This window comes from Cygnus atratus, chromosome 9 (assembly GCF_013377495.2).
Source record: "Cygnus atratus isolate AKBS03 ecotype Queensland, Australia chromosome 9, CAtr_DNAZoo_HiC_assembly, whole genome shotgun sequence".
Classification (NCBI taxonomy): Eukaryota; Metazoa; Chordata; class Aves; order Anseriformes; family Anatidae; genus Cygnus; species Cygnus atratus.
Genome location: NC_066370.1, coordinates 19,044,479 through 19,068,204, shown reverse-complemented (window position 1 = coordinate 19,068,204; position 23,726 = coordinate 19,044,479). Strand labels below are relative to the sequence as shown.

The window sequence follows — 23,726 nt, the reverse complement described above, 5'->3', positions numbered from 1 at the left end:
CAACTCGGGATATTCTGTGATTCTATGATTCTAAGAATCAGAGCAAGTTATCCTGAAGCTGCTTAGGTGCTCTACTCAAGCGCTGGCAGAGCAGGTGGGCATGGCTCGCGCTCCGGGACATCCGAGTGCCAAGAGGCGCCCACAGCACCTTCTGAAATTCACGCGGCACTCCCAACGGAGCGAACTAGGATGCTTTGCCAGTTGGTTTCAAAAGAGAATCTCAGTGCAAACTGCTTCAGGGTGTGTGCTCTGATGCCCATGTGGTGGGTCTGGCTTTTTAGGGCAGTAACAAGTAAACTCAATTTCACCTGCAGGAGCCCCTGCACGCAGACCTGCAAGCGGAGATGCCAACCACCTGAACTGGCAATTGCACTGCGAGAGCAAACCTAACGCCACCAGGGGTTGTTCTCAGAGCCAGCTGCAAGGAGGTTATTTGTTCTTTTCAAAGACGCCAAGCCAGTCATCGAGAGCAGCTCCAAGATCTTCAGTCCCATTTGAGAAACATTCAATCCTAAGATTTATGATGTTGTTTAAAATGAAAGTCATACAAATATAATTTAAATCTTAACATTACTCAGCTCTTTTAATAGTGTTTCAGAACAGCAGCACTCGCTATGACTCAAACACTTGGCTTATGTTGAAGGTCCATATGATTAATATTTGCCTGACATCCAACACAAGAAGAAGGAAAAACTAGGTTTGCTAATTTGGACAAACTCTATCTTACCTCAAAATAACTAATTTTATGTGATAGGTGGGACCTGAACAGGACTTCTGCTCTACATTACAGCCAGGTACGTCCTTCTCTCCCCTACTTTCCAGGGGAAGCCCTTCCACACGGCAACAGCCTGCAAGAGTTACAGTAATTGAACCAGAATTTGCTTTACTGTATGTCAGCGTTTCGCATGCTTTTGGAAGCTGAGACATCTTAAAGGAAGTGAAACTGTCTTCACTGACATAGCTGCTTGCTATTAGATGGCCATCTATATATTTTTATTTATTTATTTTTTAATTAAACCTTCAGATCAGTTCTCATTCATCTGCATAGGATGGCATTTCCCCACACTAACTGCAGCAACTCCTGATGATCAGACCTTTAAGCAACATAGATGGCCTCCAAGCTGAGATCTGTTCAAAACCTGAAGGAGTTCACCTCTTGGTCTTTTCTTCTTTCAGACTCTCCAAACCTGGAACATTTTGTTGTTCACACACTGCTGAGCATATCAGCACAACCCTAAACAGTGGAGATCTTTTGAAATTACAAGTTGCAGCTTCGTATAGCAGTGCCTCTTGTTATCTAGAAAGCTCTATGAAGCTCTCTGCCCTAGTATCAGATATCAAACCACAACCTTAGGAGAACTGCATATGTTCTTGGTTTTCATGATCATTCGCTTCAGTTCTGTTTAGCATCTTTCACATAAATTCTATTACAAAACACCAGGTTACAAAATACAGAAGTTTCACACAAGAACACGACAACAACCTTAATTACACACTTCGGCAGATGAAATAAGTGACAGGTCTGCACCCAATTAAAGGGAAGAAAAATGTTGCTGGAACTAAACATTTTTCTTCATTAGCAACATTATGCTTACTTTCTAAAAAGCATGCTCGAGGCACTCAGGAATTGCATTAATCTGCGTATCGATGTTCTCAGACACTGTTAAGTAAAAAACATGATCACTGCATTATCACTGTCCGCAAGTATCTACATTCCATGAGCAAGCACTGCGTGACAAGCCCAGAGACTCTGGATTTCTTACCAGCTTGACGAGACTTTTTAAAGTGACTCCTGAGATTAGAAACAATAAATCAAGTGACCCCATCTTCAGTGACACGCAGTCTTAATTTATGACTGTGGCAGAGAAGACAGTAACTGGGGAAGATTTACGATACACTGCATAGTTGTGTTTTTTTTTTATTTCTTGTTTCACCTTCAAGATCCTATATTCATAAGTTCTGTGGCATTTTAAAGGTTGCGTAATGTTCTAGGATGGAACTAGGCACAATTCGGTACTCAGAAATATTTTGCAAGGTTTTCTAACAATGTTTTTGAATCCCAGGTTTTTCTTCAGAAACTGTGTGGAAAACTAAACTACTTGAACAAATTAAACACTGGATATATTAGTGCTCAACTAAAGAACACTAAGACACAGTTGAAACTTTCATTATCCAACATAAATATAACAGATTACATTCGAAGCCAACTATCTTCCACTTCAGATTTAAATGGCCTGAGCGGTCAGTCAAGACCAACTTTTCAAGCGCTTGGGGAAGGGCTAAACATTAGAGCACCAGTTATTTGCTGTGCCACTTCAACCACGCCAACTCACAGAATACAGAGAAATTCATCCCTGCATCACGAAAATGTGGGTTTCCTGTTTAACAGAAAAAAGGTATTATATAGTCTTAACTCTCAAAATATTAAACTGTTTAACTCATCTACACCACCGACTGTAAAAACTATCTATTTTGAAGAATACATAATTGAATATTGCCTGTATTTACTGTATTAAACACAATGAGATTTTATATTTGTGTAAGTTATATATATGTATACAAGATAACCTCCCTCTTTTTCCTAGCCCTCTTCTTCCAAGATAAAAATCAGCCTGGCCTATGGAAGCAAAAGTTAACTTCACCACTGTTATCACACACAAAAATCACAAACACTGCAGAAAAAGCACTGGAGGCTGCCATCCCACTAGAAGACTTCATAATTTTAGGTGTTTTTTTTTTTTAATTTGTTGATATTATTATTAACATTACTCCTGGGTTCTCCCAGTTTTCACCACTAGTTCCATCTATTGTGCCTGTCATCTGACCGTCAGATGAGCGATCACCTTTTACATCACTGCCAACGTTTCCACCAGCAGTCAGTGCAGTTTTCGGTTTTCCCCTGCGCGCCGAGATGACTTTGCAGGCGCACGTCCCCACGTATTCCCACCGCCACCGACTCCCTGCCACAACCACCAGCATCTCCGGACCCCCCCCGTTCATAGGCAAAGCCCAGGCAGGTGTGGCAGGCACACCGAGCCCTCTGGCCGCAGCTCCACGGTGCAGAGGAGCCCTGCGAACCAGCAGCGAGCTGTGCCGGCAGAGACGCAGCGACCACCGGGAAGTACTTAGTGCCACGCAGCTGCCCTCGTCTCTCAGCCCAGATTCTCGGTAGAAAACAGCCGAAGGTTTTTCAAGGAAGAGACTGAAGCAGAGAGCAGAACTAGAGCGCAGAACTGGACTGCACGCAGAAAACCCACCCGACTCAGGAGGCTCTGCCTCGCAGCTCTCCCAACGCCTTCCCAGGGGTTTTGGCGGCTGGTTACCTGCCTGGTCCCTCCGGAGCGCTCTGCCGACCTCTCCCCTCCCCTTCCCAACGACAGGGCAGGAGCTGCTCTCAGAGTGTGTCACAAATTGATGACTGATAATCAGATTAAACTCTAAGCAATTTTTTCCTCAGCTCATACTTAGCTTTGAGACGTACCACGCTCCTACTTCAGCACTGAAAACGAGCCTGGAAAAGCACCTATTTTCCGGGCTGCAACAACTGGCCTAATAAAAGGCACGACGTCTATCGCCCGCCTGTACAGGCAGCACGAGGAAGCAACGGGAGGCTTATAATGCTCGCGTAGCATTACAACATGAACCAAACTTGTTGGTTTGAAGCAATTCAGGCCCTTTTCACAGTTTCTGGCGGAGATGAAAGTAAAAATTTAAGAAGGCAATGACCCCTGTGATAAGCGCAGGCAAAAAAAAAAAGATTTAATAAAATAAAATAATATAAAATAAAATAAAATATCTGGCTGTGGAGACAACGAGGTGCCAGGCAGCGGGTGCCGGCTCGCCCCTCATGACTTTGCATTTTTTTGGCATTTTCCCCGGGGCCGGGCAGCACCGCGGGTCCCCCCGTGCCGCCCCACGGCCGCTCCCCACCAGGGCAGGGCAGGGCGAGGTCCCAGGGCCCCAACGCCGCCAGGCGCCGGGCAGAGAAGGGGCACAAGCAGCGAGCAGCAGCAGGGCGCCTTCCCCCGCCCACAGCCCCGGGACCCCCCCAGGCGGTGCCGGTGCCCCCCGGCCCCCCCCCAGCCCCTCGGGCCGGGCCCCCCCGGGGCGTTACCTGCTGGCGGCGGCGCTGGGGCCGCTGCTGGCGGCGACGCCCGGCTGCGCGCTCCCCCCCCGGGGCCGGGCCTTGCCGCCTCCTCCTCTTCCTCCCCGTCCTCCCCCTCCTCTTCCTCCCCCCCCCCCTCCTCCCCGCGCCCCGCCCGCAGCACGGAGCCGCCCGCCAGGGGCGGGGCAGCGCGGGCCGCGGGGCTCCCGCGGGGCTCCCGGGCGGGGTCGGGGCTTCCCCCAGCACCGCCACCGGGCCCGGCGCCTCCCGGGCGGCCGCCGCTGCCCCGCTCCGCGGCCCCGGGAGCGACCGAACGGGGGGTGGTGGCCGCCGCCGCCGCCGCCCTGAAGGCTCTGAGGGCCCCGGAGCCCCGCGCCCCGGCGGCCGGGCGCGCCCCGCGGGGCCGTACCTGCGGGCCGGGCGGTGGCGGTGCCGGTGGCGGTGCCGGTGGCGGTGCGGGCCCGCGGGTGTCACCGAGCCGCCGCCGCCGCCTCCATGGCGCTCGGTCACGGCGCCCGGAGCTCCTCCCCCGCCCGCATGGCCCCGGCCGCCGGGACGGGCCGTTGCCATGGCTGCGCTGCGCTGACGTCAGAGCGCTTAAAGAGGCAGCGCCCCGGCAGCCAGGCGCCGGCTCCCGCAGGAGCTGAGGGCCCGCAGGCCTCAACATCCCCCTGTGGCAGATTTTACATTGCCACAGCCGCTGTGCAGCGGGAGATCTTACATTTGTGTCACAAATACTGTGGAAAGGCACCCGCCGAGCTATCAGTGTGACCACTAAATGCCGCTAATGGCCGTACATACGCAGAGCAGCCCATGGCCGCACACCCCGTAACGCACTGCAATAAAACAGCCCGCTGCTTACCTCACGTAGTGCCTTAAATCACTCACCTACATCCCCCGAACGGCCCAAATTAATTACCTCAGTGACTTTGTCCTGGTTGTGAGGTCCCGCTTTCCCTCGCGGCACCGCATCTGGCCTCCGTTTGCTCGAAGGACAGCTGTCAGTCGGCAACGTGTTTGCTTTTAGTGAGTGCTCACGTGGCAAAAATCAACAAGGAATGGGCTTTATGTCGTTGCACCACAGTTGAAAAGGAAAAAAAAATCTTTTTTCGGAGTCGCCGTATCGCTAAAAGTTGCTTGACTTTTCATAAAAGGGATAAATTGGTACAAAGATAGTTCTCCCTTAAACTAAGCTTGTTCCCTTACATTTTTCTTAATTCAATCTTCGGATCTCAGAGCAGTGATTACTGACAAGATGCAGTCCCAGAATGAGCATATCATTCCTCATCTTTTCTTTTGAAACTGCTCTGGAAAATCGCAGGCAGTAAACAAAGCCCCCGAAAAGTTCAGATGGTATTTAGGTAGTTACGTATTATGAAATTATCAGTCTTTGTCCTTCCAGTAGAGCAAATTAAAACATTTTATAAAAATTACATAATTTATCCTCATGACTCATTTGGGAGACGGGGAACTTTCTTCCTTAGCAGACTGGGAAAATGAAGCACACAGGACATGGGTCTCAGCAGGGGAACTCAATCTTGCAGGAGTGGCATTGCTGCAGCTGTGATGGTCCAAGGCTAAGAGCAAAGCAAGGTTTGCAAGAAGGAATATCCTTTCTTAGACAAACTGGTACAAATAAAAGAAATTGCCTCTCCCTATAAAACTCATCTCACCTATTGAGAAGTCTGCTTAGTCATTTATTACAGAAAGAAGTTATGAATTCCTAATGAAACAGAAATCCCCAGTCCTGCTAGTGGCAATATTTTACAGCCAGCCTTTATCCATTTTTGTTTCTCATCACTGGTTTCAGATGCCAAACCCTACTCTGCAAAATGGAGCTACCCCAATGGAGCTTTTCTTATGCCAGTTCAGTTCAGCAATATGCTATGTATTATTTCAGAATTTATAAAAGGAATCAATTTGTTCTGCAGTGATCAAGAAATGTCGAGATACAGTGCCAGATGAGTTTTTAAAATCAATCTCTAGATCACTTTCTCTAACGCGTTCTCTTTGAATTATGAGTTACTACAGCCAACACAGCAATTCAGTTTCTGATAGATTAAGCCCTACTGGAGGTCCCCACTGCTTGGACTCCTGCCTGATGAGTCTGAGACATCTTGGATGGGAAGGCAGAGGAAGGGAACCTGTTCAGAGATTTCAGAGATTGTGCTGATTCAGCTGTAACTAAAACCATCTGCCAAGAAAGCTCCAGCAGAACCCTAAACACCCCTTTGATGGAATTTTTGCGAAACACTGTGATTTGGTTTTAGGAAGCGATGAGATGTTTTCTAAAACTCCCAAGTCTTGGCAGGGCCTGAGACCAAAAGACAGACAGGCACACATATACTCTAAATAGCTAAAAATACCACTACAGTCCATGTACATCTTTTCTCAGTTCCAGAAAAACACAGAGTTCATCATCAGCTTGGTACTTTCCGTGTTCCAGAAAGTCCCCACCTTTCTTCAGCCCATTATCTAATTCCTTCCCAAAACACTTCAGGATGTACAAGAAGTAATCATGTTTCTTCAAGAGGCAAGTTAAAGCAAAAAAACAATAAACCCCAGGTAACTGAGAGACAAAGATCCAGAGGGAATCCCCTCCACTGGTGTGACTGAATCACACAACCCTTTTGACTGAATTTAGGAAAACAAACGAAAAAAAAAATGCCCCTTCCAACTTCAGAATTAACTTATCGGTGTAGCAATCCACTTTCTTGACACCTCTGTAATAGCAAAATTATTTATCTTTATCTTTCATCTTTTTTTTTTTATTGGTTAAATCAGAACTCTCCCACAGTATGTATGTACTCTGTCCTCATGCTTTATCTCTGGCAGCACTTCTACTTCTGCAATCCATACTATTCAGGTGAGACGCCACATCTTTTTCCCCTTACATTTCCATCTTTCCCTTCAGACCTAGGAATTAGAATGATTAACCCCTTACTAATAAGTAAGTCATCTCATGACATTCTTTATTCAAGTCTTATGAAGATCCAGGGACTTGAAAGCTCACTTGATTTACCGATAAAGTTTAATTACTCTGTTAAGCAGGATTACGTGCATTATCTTTGCATTCTATATCATGAAGGGAAAACATGTCCACTTTCAGATACTCCTTCCTCAATGTCTGCCTAAATATGAAAGCAAAAGTTTTATTACTTTACCTACAACTTACTGTTTTGACTCTTACTGATGTCTAGCGTTCACTCATGTCAAGATCCCTTCAGTTGCTTGGCCACACAACCGGAGCATGACTGATCATCCTTTGTCACCCTGTCAGTGACTCTGCTTACATACAGGCGACCTTTCACAGTACCACGGAGCCGTGCCCTCTCTGCACACCAGCTGATGCTCTCCGTGACATGCATCTAAGGCAGCAGCTTAGTTCACGCTGCCTCTGTGTCCCACCAGTCTCTCCAGGAGCCCAAGAATGAATGAGGACAGCGACTGTGCAAGGGGCTCGCCACCAGCTCTGGTCCTGGATCGCTGCTGAACTGGGTGGAGGGAGGGGAGCACCTCTGCTCTTTTATTAGCATCCATGTGCTACCAAGAAACAGTGAACTTCAGTTTCTAGAGCTTTCGATCCAAAATAGTTCAGCTCCTCTTGTACCCGCATGTTTATTCTCTATTTTTTAATTCAAATACAAAAACAAGGAAAAAGAATGTAAGGAGAAACAGTAATAACATTTTTCTTGTTATTTAGGAGACTGAAGACAGAGATTTACGTAGATGTAGAGCACAGAGATTTGGTTTACTTTTTTAAAACAACTGATCAAGCTACACGGTTGGATCATTTTGCAGCTACGGTTGGAGCCTAGATTCCTGACTCCAGCGTGAGCCAGGTGACTCATCCTTTAGAGAGAACTGAACAGTCACTGAACACAATTTAAATAGAAGAAAGGAGAGTGGATACATATGCATAGCTGCTTTACATATGGCCTAGATGTATGTGTGTATTTATGAAAAATATCTATTAATATTTATTTCAGACAGAATGATGAAGGATACGTGTGGAACTGCTGAAAATGCTCATCATAAAAGAACAGAGGAAAAAAAAAAACAACCAATAAACAAACAAACGAATGGGCTGGAAAAGCCATTCAAATGATACTGTTCCCTTCTGAGACCAGCTGCAACACTGAGAGATCACTAGCAGGTTTCACGTGTTTGCTGTTATTTGTGAGGTATTTCACCAATGTTTAAAATCACCGAGCGAGGGCTCACATTCATCCCCGTGTTTCTGCCTGTTCTCTGATGCTGCAGTCCTACCACTAGCAATGCTGGCACGTGAGGGCTGACAAACTTTCATAGCGTGTTTTGGAAATTCTTTTGATTTCTTCTTGGATGGGGAGAAGAGTAGGTAAGCAGAGGAAGGGGAATCTGTATTTAAAACCTACACAGAAAAATTTATGAGCGTGCCTACAAATCCCAGACTCAGGGGATGAAGCCTCAATCAGCTGTAACTCTCTGGCAGCAGCTCTGCTTGAAATGGCCGGGGAGAAGGCTCCATTCTACCAAGGGTGTGGGTGTGGAATTGTAATAGACGCTTCCATAAACTGCTGTCTGCTCAAATGTCATGATGTTGGCTTTCTGCCCCATTTTCAGCTGCAGAGAACAGCAGATGGGAGGGGCAGAAACGATGAAGATCCCTTTTTAACTCTCAGATTGAAAAATCTCCCAACTCTTTTCAGTCAAACAGTACTTCTGACTATTATGAATGGTATTTTCGAGGTCCTGTTTTGGAAATTACAATTACTTTATCTTATACCTAGCATAATTCCCCAAAGATTTCACAATGTGTGCAACAGGGAACAAACAAGGACTGGTTAGCTGCACGCAGAACAGCAGGTGATCACTTTTTTGTGAGTTTTCCCTTACTTTAACAAGCAAGAGTGTAATGTGCATTAATGTTGTGTTCCAGGTATAAAATGGAATAAATGGAGACAAAAAAGAAGATGCGAAAAGTCATGAAAGGAGCTTAACAGAACATTCAGTAATGACTTGGGTAGTAAAAGTGTGTAGAATTAGAAAGAAAGAAGTATTAGAGTAGCATTTTGATCAGTTTGTTCAGAGTGTTTGGCCCCTGTGTGGAAGAAGACAGGAAGCCAACTGAAGAAGCATAATCATGTTCATTAATTAGCTTTAGAAATTCGTACAAATATGAGCTAGTTTCCAATCGCAACAAAATCAAACTCCTTTTCACATTTACAATGAGAGATTCTTGCATTCCACTGCTATCCAGTCTCTTAGAAAATAATAGGTGTAACATTTATCAGTCTGCGCATTCACACAATGCCGCCAATAAATGAATGCATTGACACAGCCAGAGCCTGCTGTACATAAATGCAACGGTGTCCCACTGAACACAGCTGCTAATTGCAGGCTGCAGAATAGCAAGCTATCAGGTGTCACGCAAGCAAAGCCTTTGGAGGAGATCACGAAATGAACCAAATATTTAACTCTCTGAGCTGCAGTTGCATTAAGATGGCCAAGGCCATTTATTTTTCTGTTTTGAAATGTAAGCTCCAGGTGTGGTGCAGCAAATTCTCACTGCAGTTGAGTGTTGCATACAGATGTATTTCACCTTCCCCTGAACTTTAAGAAGCTGAGCTTACAGTGAGTTGTCAGGAATATTACTCAACCTTGCAATTTTTAAGTCTTGCCATTTAACTTACAGAATCTTTGGTAGCTGAGGAGTTTTGTGGCCATAAATGAGAACGTCTGATACAAAAGGCTGGGTTTCCAGGTCTACAGAGAGACAGAGACCATTTTTAATAAGCTTTTCAGCATGTTGCTGCTACTGGCCCTTAACCTGCGTCTGCGTCGACGTTGTTGCTATAACCCTGGTCATTTCTGAGACAAAAGGGTTTCAGTTACAGTGAATTAATGATGCTGGAAATGCCACTGTGGCCTAGACAGAGAAACTACACTGTTTCTATTGTCAACTGCAACAGCTTTAAAGAAAAATGCAAATCATATGAAATTATACAAGTATGCCCCCAACAAACTACTGTACCCCTGGTGCTGGACACTTTATCCAAATTAAATCAGGAGCAGGGGAAGGGGAGGACAGGGAGAAGGCTGACGTTGAGGGAGGGAGCAGCACCTGCTCACCGCAATGCTGGTTCAGATCTGAATGCTAACTCCATTGCACGAGTCACCAGGATTCGCTACTTGCATATCACATCTGTTAAATGGGCTGAAGAAGCTAGATCGTTTCAGGTTTTTTAAAACTCGAAGGCAGCGATGTCTATGCCAGTTTGGATGTGTACATCAATGATGAGTCAATATTTAGGTCTAATTTAGGAACAGAAAACGGAGAACGGAGGCTTGCTGGGCTTAATGAACTCATACACACTTCAAGGAGCACATGGCATAAAATGCTTGTTTTCATTTGTGTTTTCCTTTAGTAAACAGCACTGGTAGATGCAGTGATTTAGTTGAAGACTATAAACTGTTCTTCAGCTATGAGTCTCCTTCTGTGGGAAGGTAAGGCATGAAGTGGCGTACACAGCTTGCCAAGGAACCAGTGGCAGAGCCAAAATCAGAATTCAGATTGCCAGCCCACCTGCCTTCCCGCTCCCCTTGCTGCTGAGCAAATTACCCCCCACGAGAGCTTTACAGACCGCAGAACTGAGCAAATAAAGGAGTGACATTAAATCTAAGCGAAGTGAAAATGACCTGTATGAGACTCCAAATAAGCAAAATGTAAAAAAATAAACGGTAAGAACAAATTATAAAAGAATTATAAAATAAGTTAGGGATTACAATAAAGAAGTTATTCCCATTTTAATGCACAACTGCTAATTGTGTGCTAATGATTTTCCTCATATACGTAGGGCTTCAGTCCAAAACTCTGAATGAAACCATTCGCACTCTTCTGCGTGTCTTTTACCAGAAGGTATCGGTGTTCCTTAGCCAAGGTGTTCCTTACTTTTGTTCATTTTGCCTGCCTGTTTTCGCTGCGTGTCATTTCAGTGCTGGTGAAAGCATCAGCCTGACAGCTTCGCAGGCTCATATTCTGTCTTCGCAGAGAAGGGAAGGATGCGTGGCGCGGAGGACGCTTGCTACAGCAGCTGCATGCCTCAGCTCCACGCTGCCCCGATGAGCCCGCTAGCATGGCCCCGTCCCCCAGCGCTTGCACGAGTGTCACTTAGGGACAGCAGCAACACCGGTGTCTGTGACGCTTTTTCTGCTAGAAACTGGACTCGGGCACGGTTTGCATCATCCATCAGCCTGTGTTAACATGGTAACAGTTTCTAGTCACTAATGACCTGGGCTGGATTTGCCTGGGCGAGAGGCCACAGACAAGAAAACCTCCCTAAACCATTACCAGCTCCTTTGACCCATTCAAATCTCTGTAATACCAGCAAAAGAAAGGAAAAAAAAAAGGCATTTTTTTAAATAAAGCTTCTCACAAGTGACAGAGAAGCAGTCGCCCCCGCACACACCTTATTCACTCACAGTACTGAACTGGCATTCCTTCAAGAGCTGGGGAGGGCCCAGAGCTGCTGATTCAAAGACATTTGGAATAAGAACTCAGAAAAATGAAGGGTTTTGTTCCTTTCTGGCTTCTCGCTTCTTTCCTTGGCCCACTCTGCCTGCCCATGCCAATCAGCGGAGCAGAGGCACTTCTGCAGAGAAGCCCCTAGTATCTTGGCAAGCTGGAAAACCACGGTTTCCACAGCTCCGAAGAAGAAAAGACTGGTTTAAAGTGGTGGAGGCTGAGAGACAGACAGGGACAAAGGGTCGGGAATCGTCAAAGTTATACAATCTTATCTAAGCCACAGCACACACACAGGTGCCTTTTGCAGACAAGACTTCAGACAAGATCCTGGTGCATCCATAGCTGATTTTCAGTCATTTGCTTACATCAAATACCCCTGGAAAAAATTCCATAGGGAAAATGCCAGAATCAGTTGCTATCTGCACTTAGAGAGAATTGTATCTCCTGTCAATGTGTTTTTAATGAACCCAAAGCATTTCTCAAAAAAGGCAGCTGCATTTTTATTCAAGTCTCTGCCGCCTTATAAGTGACAGCTATTTGATGCTCAGTGCCATCCTGGAATGAGTAACAGCTCAAGAGTTAATTACAACTTTATTATGAACCTGTGGTTAGGACCAGCCTAAGTGAGCAAACGGAAAAAAAAATATTTGTATTCAATGAATTTGAGTCTCCTTCTTTGATGGTCTGATAAAACCAGATCATTTGACCTTTTATAACTACCGAATAGCTGGGAATCTGTTTCTTCTGTAACCCATCAGTCTGACAGATACATTAAAAAAGGAGCTGTTTTCCTGATGATTACCATAAGAAGCACTAAGTGACTGAGCTTCTAATCTTTCCACTTTAGCAAGCAAATGTTGTATTTCTGTTTAACAACATTTTCAAGGTCAATATAACAAGATATTCCCTACAATTGTTTAAAATTACCAATATAACATTTTGAATCTTAAAAAAAAAACACATTGATTTTAAGATATTTGTTTGAATTGTGCAGTGACATTGATAAAATACTAAACAATTCCATTCACTTCATGAAACTTGTCGCGGTTTGAAGCACCTGTAGAAAGCAAGAGATATATATATTTTTTTCCATTGCTAAAGCAGTAAGAGAAAACAAGAACACCCAACAATGCTAATATGAACCATAACAGTATGTCCATTGGGACAAGGCATGCTGTAATTAAAAGATATTTAATCTTTTGAGACTAACTCTTGCTCGGCTCTCCTTGTTAGGGTAGGCCTCTGTGATGAAGTACGACAAGGAGTTTGGCTGTTCTTTGGATTTCTTGAAGTTTCCTGCTAGATCCCACCGCAACGGGAAGCTGGGAGGCTGAGCAATAGAGCTGGCACAATAACCTCATTGATCTCTCAATTATTCTGCTAAAAGAAAGAAAATTAAAGATAGCAAAAGCAATTGGAGAAGCCAGAATATGCTGGTTTGCGTGTATATTTTAGAAGCTATTAGCCAAGGCAGAGGTAAAGAACATCAAATGGGATAATGTCCCTGCATGATTATCTTCAGACTACTGTGATTAGTGACAAATAGTAGAGAGCTGGAGATCTATACAAATGTCATTAGACCAAGGGTTGTAATGTGATTTAGTGACGCGGCTACCGTGATAGCTGGTTCCTTTGACACAGCAAAACAAATGGTATTTTAGCATTGTTGGTTCACTACTGTGCTAAAAAGCAACCATCCAACATAAATGTTTGTCTGTACAAGTAGACAAGCAAGTGGTTGATGCTTTTGTTTGCATCACCGTGTATTAAACTGATGACTTAAATTGGCATCAGGAGAGCCAGGTCCTAAGACAAAATGTACTTCAAAACACTGGAACAGAGCTATGCTGTTTGATCTGGCATCCCTGCCCATGGCAGCGGGTTGGAACCAGACAATCTTTAAGATCCCTTCCAACCCGAGCCATTCTACCATTCTATGATCAAGCACACAAAACAAAGGTCAATTCTTTTTCCCACTGTTCCTGTTCTTCTTTCACTCCCGTTCACCTTGCTTTGTCTTTGACTCTCTCGGTTTGTTCTGGGCCAGGCTGCCACCGGCTCTCTAGGTGGCACCCGAGGGGCTACGCTTTCTGCAGCAGGCAGCCCCTTCTGCGGCACACTTCTCTTTCAGGGGACCACTGCTCACAGCTACGCTGGCTTGGCTCCAGCTGGCCTTGCTTGTTCTCAGATTGCTTTTTCTAGTTATCTGTTGGGCAGCCCTCATTCCTAACAGGACAACTTTTAACTCTTCTCCTAAGGGAAATAGCAGAAATAATTTTTTTCTTTGGGATAAGGAGGGATAGCACTACTTGCAACCTCATAAAACTTCTTGGGGTTGCTTTTGTAACCTTAATTAGATTCTGGTTAATTTAACCTGGTGGTTTGCATGATGTAGCAGTGTCTCATCTACATCAGGGCATCATACCAGGAGAGCCAGAAAAAAGTCTGTAGGACACTGCCCCAGCCCTTTTCTACTCCTCAGCCAATTAACAGTGACAGAGACCCTCTTCAGTGGCTGGAGGACAGGAGTCTGGATATGTTGATGTTCAGTACAGCAACCAAAATGCATTCATAAGCAAATTGATTTTTATTATTAAATGATAGAGGTTTATGAATAACTGAATCTTAATAGAATTATTTCCAACCAACTTCCATCCATCAAGAAAACCCACAAAAAGAGACTCTTAGTAAGTACACAGGACAGAATCAAGTTAATTATTTGGCATCTTGGTTGTATTGGTGATTAGGTTCTTTATCAAATCATTTCAGCTGACCTCTTTTTTTAGCATTTTTTGCTATGTCTGTCATCATCAATCCACAAAGCATATGAATACAATTTTCTGTTTTACGACCTTGATTTAATTTCATTTGTAAATGCTAGGAAACAAATTCAGCAGTGTTGTGCAACGGATGAGCAAGGCCCTGAAATACAGTGCACGAGAACATATTCCCTCTAACTTCTCTCCATCTTCTGGAGGACATAATGCAGTTATTGTTCGCCTTCTTTCATGGTCATATTGTTCATACCGATGGGAGGACGTTCCCTCATGACATATGACTGGCAAAACGTCAGCGTGCATTGAAAACAGATACTCTGCAACAGTCTACAGACACTCCGCATCCAAGCAGAAATGAATGGAATGAAAATATTCTCAGCCTCAGATAGGAAAGGGGGGAGATGGCTCGTAGGCTTCAGTACTTCACTGAAGGCCTTCACGACATAAATAGTAAATTATGTAACTGATACACTTGAACTCACTGACAAAGCAAAGAACCAAGTTCTCAGCACCAGTTTTGAATGATCATGTATCAAAACACTATTTCTGTGATCGTTTTGTTTTTCTACAGTGTTTGTAAATTCACAAAGAAAGGAGAGAGCTTATGCATAGAAGACACTACTGCGCCTTCTGTTTATTCTGGACACAAAATAATACCCAGAGCTTCCTCTAACAGCCTGCTGAGAGCATAAAGTAAAAGAAAGCCTCCAAGAGGAAGTACTGAAAAGTAAATAGGCAGTGCAAGCAGTGCTGCTGAGACTCACTACAAAAAGTCAGCCAGCATGTCAGAGTTTTGGTTAGTAACCTGACTGCGAGCCTGGGAGACAGAAATTGCCATATAATTCTTTCTGCAACCTATAATTACATTCTTAACCTCTTTGGCTTTTTTTCCTTTTTGATAAAGAGGAAATAATTCATTTCCAGGAATATAAGTGGCTTTAATTCACTTGGATCAAGCCTTTTTATTTATTTATTTATTTATTTTTTCCTGATTCAGTGCCTGACTCAGTACCATGATTCTTGCTGCTTCTGTCAGACTATTCCACATTTCCCAGTGGTTTTCACTAGTGCAGTTTGGAAGCACTCTTTGTTCTTGTAGTCCCAGTGCCTGCTAAGACTTTTCTTTTCGTGTTCTTTGACGTTTATTCCCTAGGAGCTGGATCCTTCTGTCCTTATATGTGAGCCAAATCTCCCAATGAATTTGCAAACGTGCAGGATCAGCAACTTAAAAAGTTTATTTGTTCTTCAGGGTTCTCTGTGTTCACAGGAAAAAGGACGCCTGTGGGCAAACACTGCATCGCTAGGTTTCATCTTCACAAAAAGGAAGCTTAGAGAGGAAGGAAGGCACAAGAGTGCAAAGTTAACGACTAGAGAGAAAAAAAAAAAAAAAAAAAAAAACACCTTCTCTAGCTTTTCCTGAGAGTCTGCTAGTTAAGACGCAGTTACAGGGCACTGAACTTGCATGTTTCTTAAAATACATCAAAAGACTCCTTCACTGGCTTGGCCCAGTGCCAGCAGTAATTGCTGATTCCAGAAGGAATTCTCGGATTAATAATATCTTTGGATATATTCTCGAGACGTCCTCCAACTTGGACATTTATACTGCATTTACATTTAGGCACCTGAAATCTCTAATGGTCTGACACCTCGAGCTGGAAAACACTGCCAGCTCCTATTTACTTCAGCTTTGGTATCTGCGTCAGAGAGTGCTGGCCTGGCGTGTTAGAAGATGTAATGTATTCAATTTATGTCCTACATAAAAGTTGAGATCAGCATGAATGACTAGATCCAATCTGCAGCTTTAATTCAAACAAACAGTGCTGCTGACAACACTATTTCTGTGGGTAAGGACTCTGTCTCACAAACTCACACATTAGACAATCTTCACATTTCATTTTAATGTGGATGTCCTTCTGAAGTCAGAAATTTTATGGCAAGTAGTCTCAGTGACGAGCCAACATTTGACACTAATTGTGTGAATATTCGTGGTTAGACACTGCCATTAATATCTTCTTATGCAACAGAAGAAAAAACTTTTCTTGTTCTCTGTCTGCTGTGCACAAACAGGACAGTGCTAATGATGTAGGCTCATCTGTTTTCCAGCCAGATGGACTATACTAATTTTTCAGTCTGACATTTTACAGCAAAAGAGTCAACTTCATTCCCTAAGGAGTTTCTACATCAGCTCCTTTAACTTGTCAGTGTTAGTTAATTTGGGCTACGTGTGTAGCCTCATGTAGACAAACACTCAATTTACTGTGCATGTGAAACATCCCATGTTTGTTGTCTAGATATGCCAATGCTTAATGACCCACACTAATAAATACAAGTGCTTTGTTTCCAGTCTGAATCTGTCTGAACTCAGCTTCCTGCTATTGGATCTAAATATATTCCAGGCACATATCTTAGAATTGTAGAATCACTTTGGTTGGAAAAGACCTCCAAGATCACCAAGTCCAACCGTTAACTTAGCACTGCCAAGTCTACCACTAAACCTTGTTGAATTGTCCATCATTTCCATGTGGTTTAGCTTGGGATATGTAAAACTGATAACTATGTACTTCCACAGGCATTTTCAAAAGACTTTTACCCTTATTTTTATGATGGTTTAGGTCCTTCCTCCTTAGGTTTTCTGCAAAAAAGCAGGTAAATCCATTCACATCCATTTACACAGTTCAGTTTTCTACATTGCTTCTATTTAAACTGAGATATTTTCCATACATATCAAGTCCACGTGCATACAAAAAGCATAGCACAAGGGTTTGAAGGCTCAGATAAAATCAAATCTAAGGCCCAGGTAGTTCTACCTCTTGCCAAGAATATTGTGTAGACATCTTTGTTTAACCTTGAGAAAAGAACATGCAAGATATGGTACCATCACCCACAGATGATGCAGTAAGTGTATGTCACATCAGCATTACTTTGCCAGCATTCCAACAGGAAATTATATTTTGTAGAGGATATTTTATTCTATGGTCATTATTATCAGCATCAAGGCCATCAGTGAAAGCGTTAAGCAGACAAAACGTCTGCCAGAAGATCTCAGTTATTTGTGCTACTGCATGTGCCTTTATCCCTGACGGCATCCCCCAAACCAAGAGAGAATAATCTTTTTATGAATAAAATTACTTTAAATTCAGATAAATGCATGCTAGAGCGGTGAGATGCTCTGGAATACTGAAACAGCTTGTGAATGGAAAAATCTTTTGCTAGTACAAAATAAGGGCGTTGCTGCATTGTCTGCAGGAGATAGCAATGTTCAGCCTTCTGGGGGATAGAGCAAGGAAAATATAATGCAGCAGAAAATCTTGCTAAACAAGAAGGCAGCCACTTGCTAAAAAATGTATTTTGTGTTTTAAAAACTTCCCTGTATTTCTATTCCTTATTGACGATCTCTTTCAGACTCTACTCTTCCAGTTACTTTTAAGTAGCCAAAAATAGTCCTCTTAAAATAATAATAAAAAAGACAAACGCATGCAAAGAGGAAAAATTCTTCAATAACAGCCTATTATTATTTTGTTTTGACCCTCCAGCCACCACCACCAAATATAGAATTTCTTCCATCTTTTTTATGGGTCTGTTTGCAGACTGAACAAAATGACGGTAATCTGTTTGCATCCAAAACACCAAACCTGCAACTATAAACCAGACAATTAAAATTAAGATTCACTATAATCGTAAAAATTCTGTGGCTGACAGAGGAGCATCATTTAAGTCATAAATTCTCATTTTGAAAGGACAGAAGGGACTATGACAATCACGGTCTAATTCCTACGTAACAGAGACAATGTAATTTAACACAATAAATCAGACGTCAGTCCCCTGCCTTCTGATCTGTAATAGCAAGGAACTTCTACTTTCCATTTCACACCAAGCAAGTGAAGGACCCAGGGATTCTTCAGTTTTATCCATGACCATTATCAAACAGATTTCCAAAAAACCATTATCAGAAACAGAGCAGAATCAAATCCAGGCTCTAAGCAATCTTGAACACGGATGAATCGGCACCAGGAAATAATGATGGGATGGGAATATCTTTTAGAGACATCATTACAGGATGAACACAGGGTAAAATCAAACTATTCCATTCCTTGCAAAGTTCACGTAATTGGATCTTGCAAAATGGATAAATACTGTAATGGATCTGTTGCTTCATTAGCACGCGCTCTGATAACCCGCAGTACAACATCCATCAAGCTCTTCAGTCCCTCTGGGGAAGGTTGCTGCCAGTGGTTGACAGAGACGTGAGTCAGGCTCAGGATCAGCAGACTTGTGTTTTCAGCCTCTGTACCGGCTGCAAATAAGAACACCAAGCAGTTTGGGGGCCAGGGTGCAAAAGCTGGATGGAGAACAAGCTGTTCTCCCTGAAAAAGGGACTGGAGCTACTTACAAGCAGATGCTGATGTTTGTGAATCACCATGAAGCTGTTGTAGGTGACTCCAAACAAGTGAGAAAAGGATTATACTTTGGCCAAGGGAGTTTCAGGCCCATGGGTTAGCCTTTGTAACTTGGAATGAGTATCTCTGGTGTACAGCTGAAGTCCCAGTCGTCATATTTCTAAATCTGTCCTGCCCTTAGACAGTAAGTTAAGAAGCGTAGAAAAGACTGTGATGAGCAGCTCAGGTGTGAAAAACTCTGACCACACTGATGAGCCTAGATGAACGTGTCTGTTCATGGTCTAATTAGTATCAAAACTCCAGGATGCAATTTTCAAAGGTTGTGAGACACCCAGCCTTACTTTAATCTTAACTTTCATGTTATATTGCTCCTGTATTTATATGTGCTTTATTAGATAGGTTTTAATTTGGACCAGCTTAAACTTTATTTTATCTGAAACACCTTGCTTGCTGTGTTTCTCAGAAACACAGAAACATTAAACAGAAGTCTTCATTACAAAACCAGAGCCTGAAAGCGCGGCCTCTGTCTTTAAGCATGTCTTAGCTCACAGATTGAAATCAAGGCCTAAAGGTTGCAAGAATCTTGAAAAACTTGCACTGAAGAGCCCCAGAACACACGCTGAGCAGGATATTTACCTGAACTTGGAAACTGGATGCACAGGCATTTATGCCTGCATATGGTTTGCATTGTGTGTTATTTCTTTCCTAACCTCTGAACGCTTCATTTCACAATATTAATATTGATTCGTGCTTCATTTTTGCATAGAGCAGTGATTACATTGGCAGTAACACTGACATCATCCTAGCGCTGTGCATCCCATAGCCGCACTTTCATTAAGAACCGCAGAACACGGATTACTCAGATCAGATAACCTAACCAGTGGGAAATCAACACAAAAGCTCACTTACCATTACAGTGCTGGAATTACACCAGGGATGAGCCTGTCTCTGTGGGCTTCCCCAGCTCACCAGTCCTGAAGCGTCATCCGCGAACGCAGCCAGGATCGCAGCACAGCGCCGCTGCCCTCGCAGTTAAGCAAAAAGCCCCTCAGCCGAGCTCTCCCTCCTCACCTTCCCATTCACCAGTGGCTTCAACAGACATTTGATTTTTCTGTTCTGTGTTTGCCTGCAACTATTTTTAGCAGCTAATAGCTGACACCCTCGGGAGCGTGATGTCACCGCACTTCGCACTTGCAAGGCTCTCAAAGCCAGCGGCAGCGGCTGTCACCGCGCTGAGCCGGCTCATTAGGTGAGGTAAGGCAGTGGCACCGCCAGAGCCGAGTTCAAAGGACCAACCGGGAGGAATTTCAGTAAGATCTCAAATGAAGGAGAGCTTTCCCTTTTGCAAGTAATTTGCAGCCAGGGTTTTTAAAATTGCATGATTTTTTTTTTCTTTAAAAGCTGCTGAATACTTTTTACGGTACTAATAAAAACACAGTTTTAGCAGCAGTCCTTCTGCCAGTGTCATGTGCAGGAGTCCTGGGCTCTTTTGGACTTTACGCCGGTCAGCTCTTCCCATCACACCAGTAACCCTCTGAACAGGCAGCCACCAGCAGCTTTGCCAGTGATCTCAGCAGAGGCTACGCACTCCGTTAGCGTGGAAACTGAACCTATCCACATACCAATATTTGCTCTCATCATATTTAATGATCCTTCTCCCTAGCAACCTCCGCTTCGTTGGGTATAACGAGGCATTTCTAATTTCCCTTCACAAGATGGAGCTTCGTGCCCTTGCTCTTCCTAGTAGCTCTTCTTTGCACCTCTCACAGTTCATTTGTCTGAATATACCAAAATGCCACTGTAGAAACAGTCAAAAGGAGTTAGAGTTAGCACTCCTTGTAAGATGGTACTAATATTTCCTTCTCTCCGTTAAAAAGCTCTCACCTTCCAGGATTGCATCGTACATTTCCACCACAATCATTGCATTTGCTACCATAATTACACCCCTTTGGCTAATTATATTCATCCTTCCACTGACAAGTATGCTCAAATTTGTTTCCTCCTCTGTTACTTCCAGATCATAAACCCTCACCTTATAGGGTTAGTATTAAGTTATTATTAAGTTATTATTAAGCCTGAATTGTATGGCTTTGCAATGTGTGCTACTTGGTTACATCAAATTACCAGCAAGCTAGACAAAAAGTTAGTCTAATTCTTCTTGAATGACAACCTACTTCTCCTCAGTATTGGCAATACCTCCCAACATTTTCTTATGTAGGAATTTCATCTCAATGTGTCAGCAAATATACTAAATACAAGTCCCAAGAATAACCCCACTACTTACCGCTACCATCAACATTGCTGATAACTGGGGCAGAACATTGATTTGATGTGTGGGTCACAACTAGCAAACTGTTAATCTGTGTGCTGGCATTCATGGGATGCACCCCACCTTATTTTAGATTCCATATAAATTTTACATGCAGTATAATCCACTTTGTTCTGTATGCGCGCAGAAATTGTAATAATTGCTTATGTAAATGACAAGCATTAATACAACGAGCTAGCCAGGAGTATAATTACTGAAGAAACTGTGTGTGATATTTTCATTCAGGAATAGCTCCTTAACAGTCTTACTTTTTTCCTAAATGCACTTGACACCTTGAGCACCCAGAATCTCACGCAGATGGCTGAAATTCATGTAATTTTTTTTCCCTCCATAAACAATTAACTACTTAGAATTTACCTTGGATTTTGTTCATTCTTAATTATCAGACAGTAATCTCCCGAGGCAAAAAGTCTAAACAAGGATGTTTTAAACCTCCTTAGCATGTTGGGTGCACCGTCTCTTCAAGCCCAAGATGAAAAGGTCCCTTTCAACTATCAAAGTTGATGTCCCCTAAAGAATCATGCTGCGCTTCTCTTGCCCATTCCTTTGAAAGGCTATATCAGGAAGCCTCCTGTTATGAGTCACATGAAAAACACCAAATACTCCCCAAAGCTGGGCGGACATCAAAGAGGGACACTTAAAGGGTCTGTCTAAACGCAGCTGAAAGGCTTGTTCCAAGCCGCCGTGCAGGAGCACCTACATCAGACAGGTCCAGGGGAACGGCCGGCTCCCAAAATAACGCGATGAGACCGGGGATGTGGGAGCACGCCGCTCACCAAGAGTTTTGCCTGGAGAAGAACATGTTTGTAGGTACCGTTGTTTATTCTTTCCTCACAGTCGAAAAATACTTCAAGAAAACACTCAAAAGAATATTAAAGCTTAACAATGGTGCAATCAGTAGGTTTCTATGTGCGCGTATTTTCTGTCATTAGAAGAGTTACGCGCCAACACAGATAGGCTGCATGCTTTTTAAGGGCTTGGATTAATCTGTTGTTTATCAATAAGCACCAAGGGGAGAGAAATTTTCTGATGACATTATCAGCTGAATTTTATCTTTTCTACGTAAAGGGCTACTTAATAGGAGGAGGAAGTTTCTCTTAAGAAGAAAATTTCTGTAGGTATGGTGAACGCTTGTGCAAGAACCTGTGGAATGTCAGCTAAAAAGAAGGAATCCTTTCTTTTGCACCATGAAACATATTAATGTCATTGTCCCCCTGCTTTATTTAGGTTCAAATAGTTTCCTATTAATGCTACATTAAATCAGAACAGGATTCTTATGGAGATATATACAGGAAAAAAAGCCAAGGCTTGTATATTAAATATTACAGCAGTGAGTAAAACATACAGTGAGTATCAGGATCAAATCGTAGCATCTGTCTGCCAGGATTTGTTGGTGTAGAGCTGTCACCAGCATGCCTTCGTGTCTTCTATTACAACGACACAAGTGCAACAGGGAAACATGAAAAGTGTTAATAGTGCTGCAAGTCAGTTGCAAGGGACAGAGATTTCAACAGATCTTTGGAAGCTAGGCCTTAGCCAAAAAAAAATCTGTAACAGCACTTGAAGAAAAATATTTCTAACCATAAATAATAAATTTGAATCCTTTTGAGTTAAATTTTTTTCATCCGTTTGAATGAACAGCCAGAATTTACTTACATTTCTTTTCAGGTAAATGCTGCTTTCTTAGTACATCAAATTCGGCACAAAAAGTACCGCTTTGATTATGAACTTTTCTCTGTTTTTCTTTTTCTTTTTTTTCCTTTTTTTAATAGATCCTGTTGAATTAAACAGCACAATTTATGATTCTGTCAGGGACTTCACAGAAGCCGATCCTGATTACAGAAATAACCTCCCATCTCTAGGAAAGAACGTAGAAGAGAACGGTCCTTGGGTCTACCTGACTTCAGATTCTGTTACAAATGCAATGCGCAGGTCTAAGGTACTCTCTTTCACTGACTTTCTTTTCCTTTCAGACAAACTATTCAGCCTCCACACATGGGACCTGAACGTCACATAAAGACCAGAAAGAGAAGACTGAGGGGAAATTTGAGTTTTCCCAAGGGGATGGCATACAAGGCATACATTGTCAGTAATAGGTTTGTAGTCCTAGGTACAAAGTTGTCTTTGCAGTGACCCTACAGGGACTGGGTTTTACCGCTGCCTGTTTCATAGCTATCTCAGGTGCTTAAGGCAGGCGGTTATTTAACTGAAGTCTCTGATACAGACAGTGAAGCGCGTTGGGCTCCTGTAGAGGTGCCTCAGAGGTGGAGCCATATTTGTGGATTTTGAATTACTTTCTGAAAGAACTTCCTCTGCATTTAAACTCAATAGCCCAAGAAAATTGGCTTCCTCATCTGGGCACCTAAGGTAGGTATGCAAGGGTAGGCAAAAGGAACACATCTACTTACACATCTCCTTCCTTGTGTTTCTGCACTCCATTTCTATCACATTTTCAAATTTTGCTGAAGTTAGAAGTAGCAGATTTTATCAGTGCACTAACTGGTTCAACCACACTCTTTCCTGCTCTGATACTTCTGATTCTTTGCATATCTAAACACATCTCAGTCTTTCATCCCCTCTAGTGAGCACGCACTCTTAAATCTGACTATTT

The 23,726-nt window shown here is 43.2% G+C and overlaps 1 protein-coding gene across 3 annotated transcripts in view; it reads right to left on the bottom strand.

The window, feature by feature from the left end:
- The window catches only part of GNB4 (G protein subunit beta 4), a 61,671-nt gene that overhangs the window by 24,683 nt on the left and 13,262 nt on the right, over positions 1 to 23,726 (bottom strand). Inside the window, exon 1 of one of the 3 annotated variants that reach the window (XM_035557308.1) lies at positions 4,515 to 4,664. The exons of 1 other annotated variant lie outside the window; for it this stretch is intronic. The gene's annotated coding sequence lies outside the window, so the exon portion shown is untranslated. Of the gene's footprint in view, positions 1 to 4,114; positions 4,222 to 4,514; positions 4,665 to 23,726 lie in introns of those variants that run through there. One more of the 3 variants, XM_035557309.2, reaches the window with a different exon arrangement.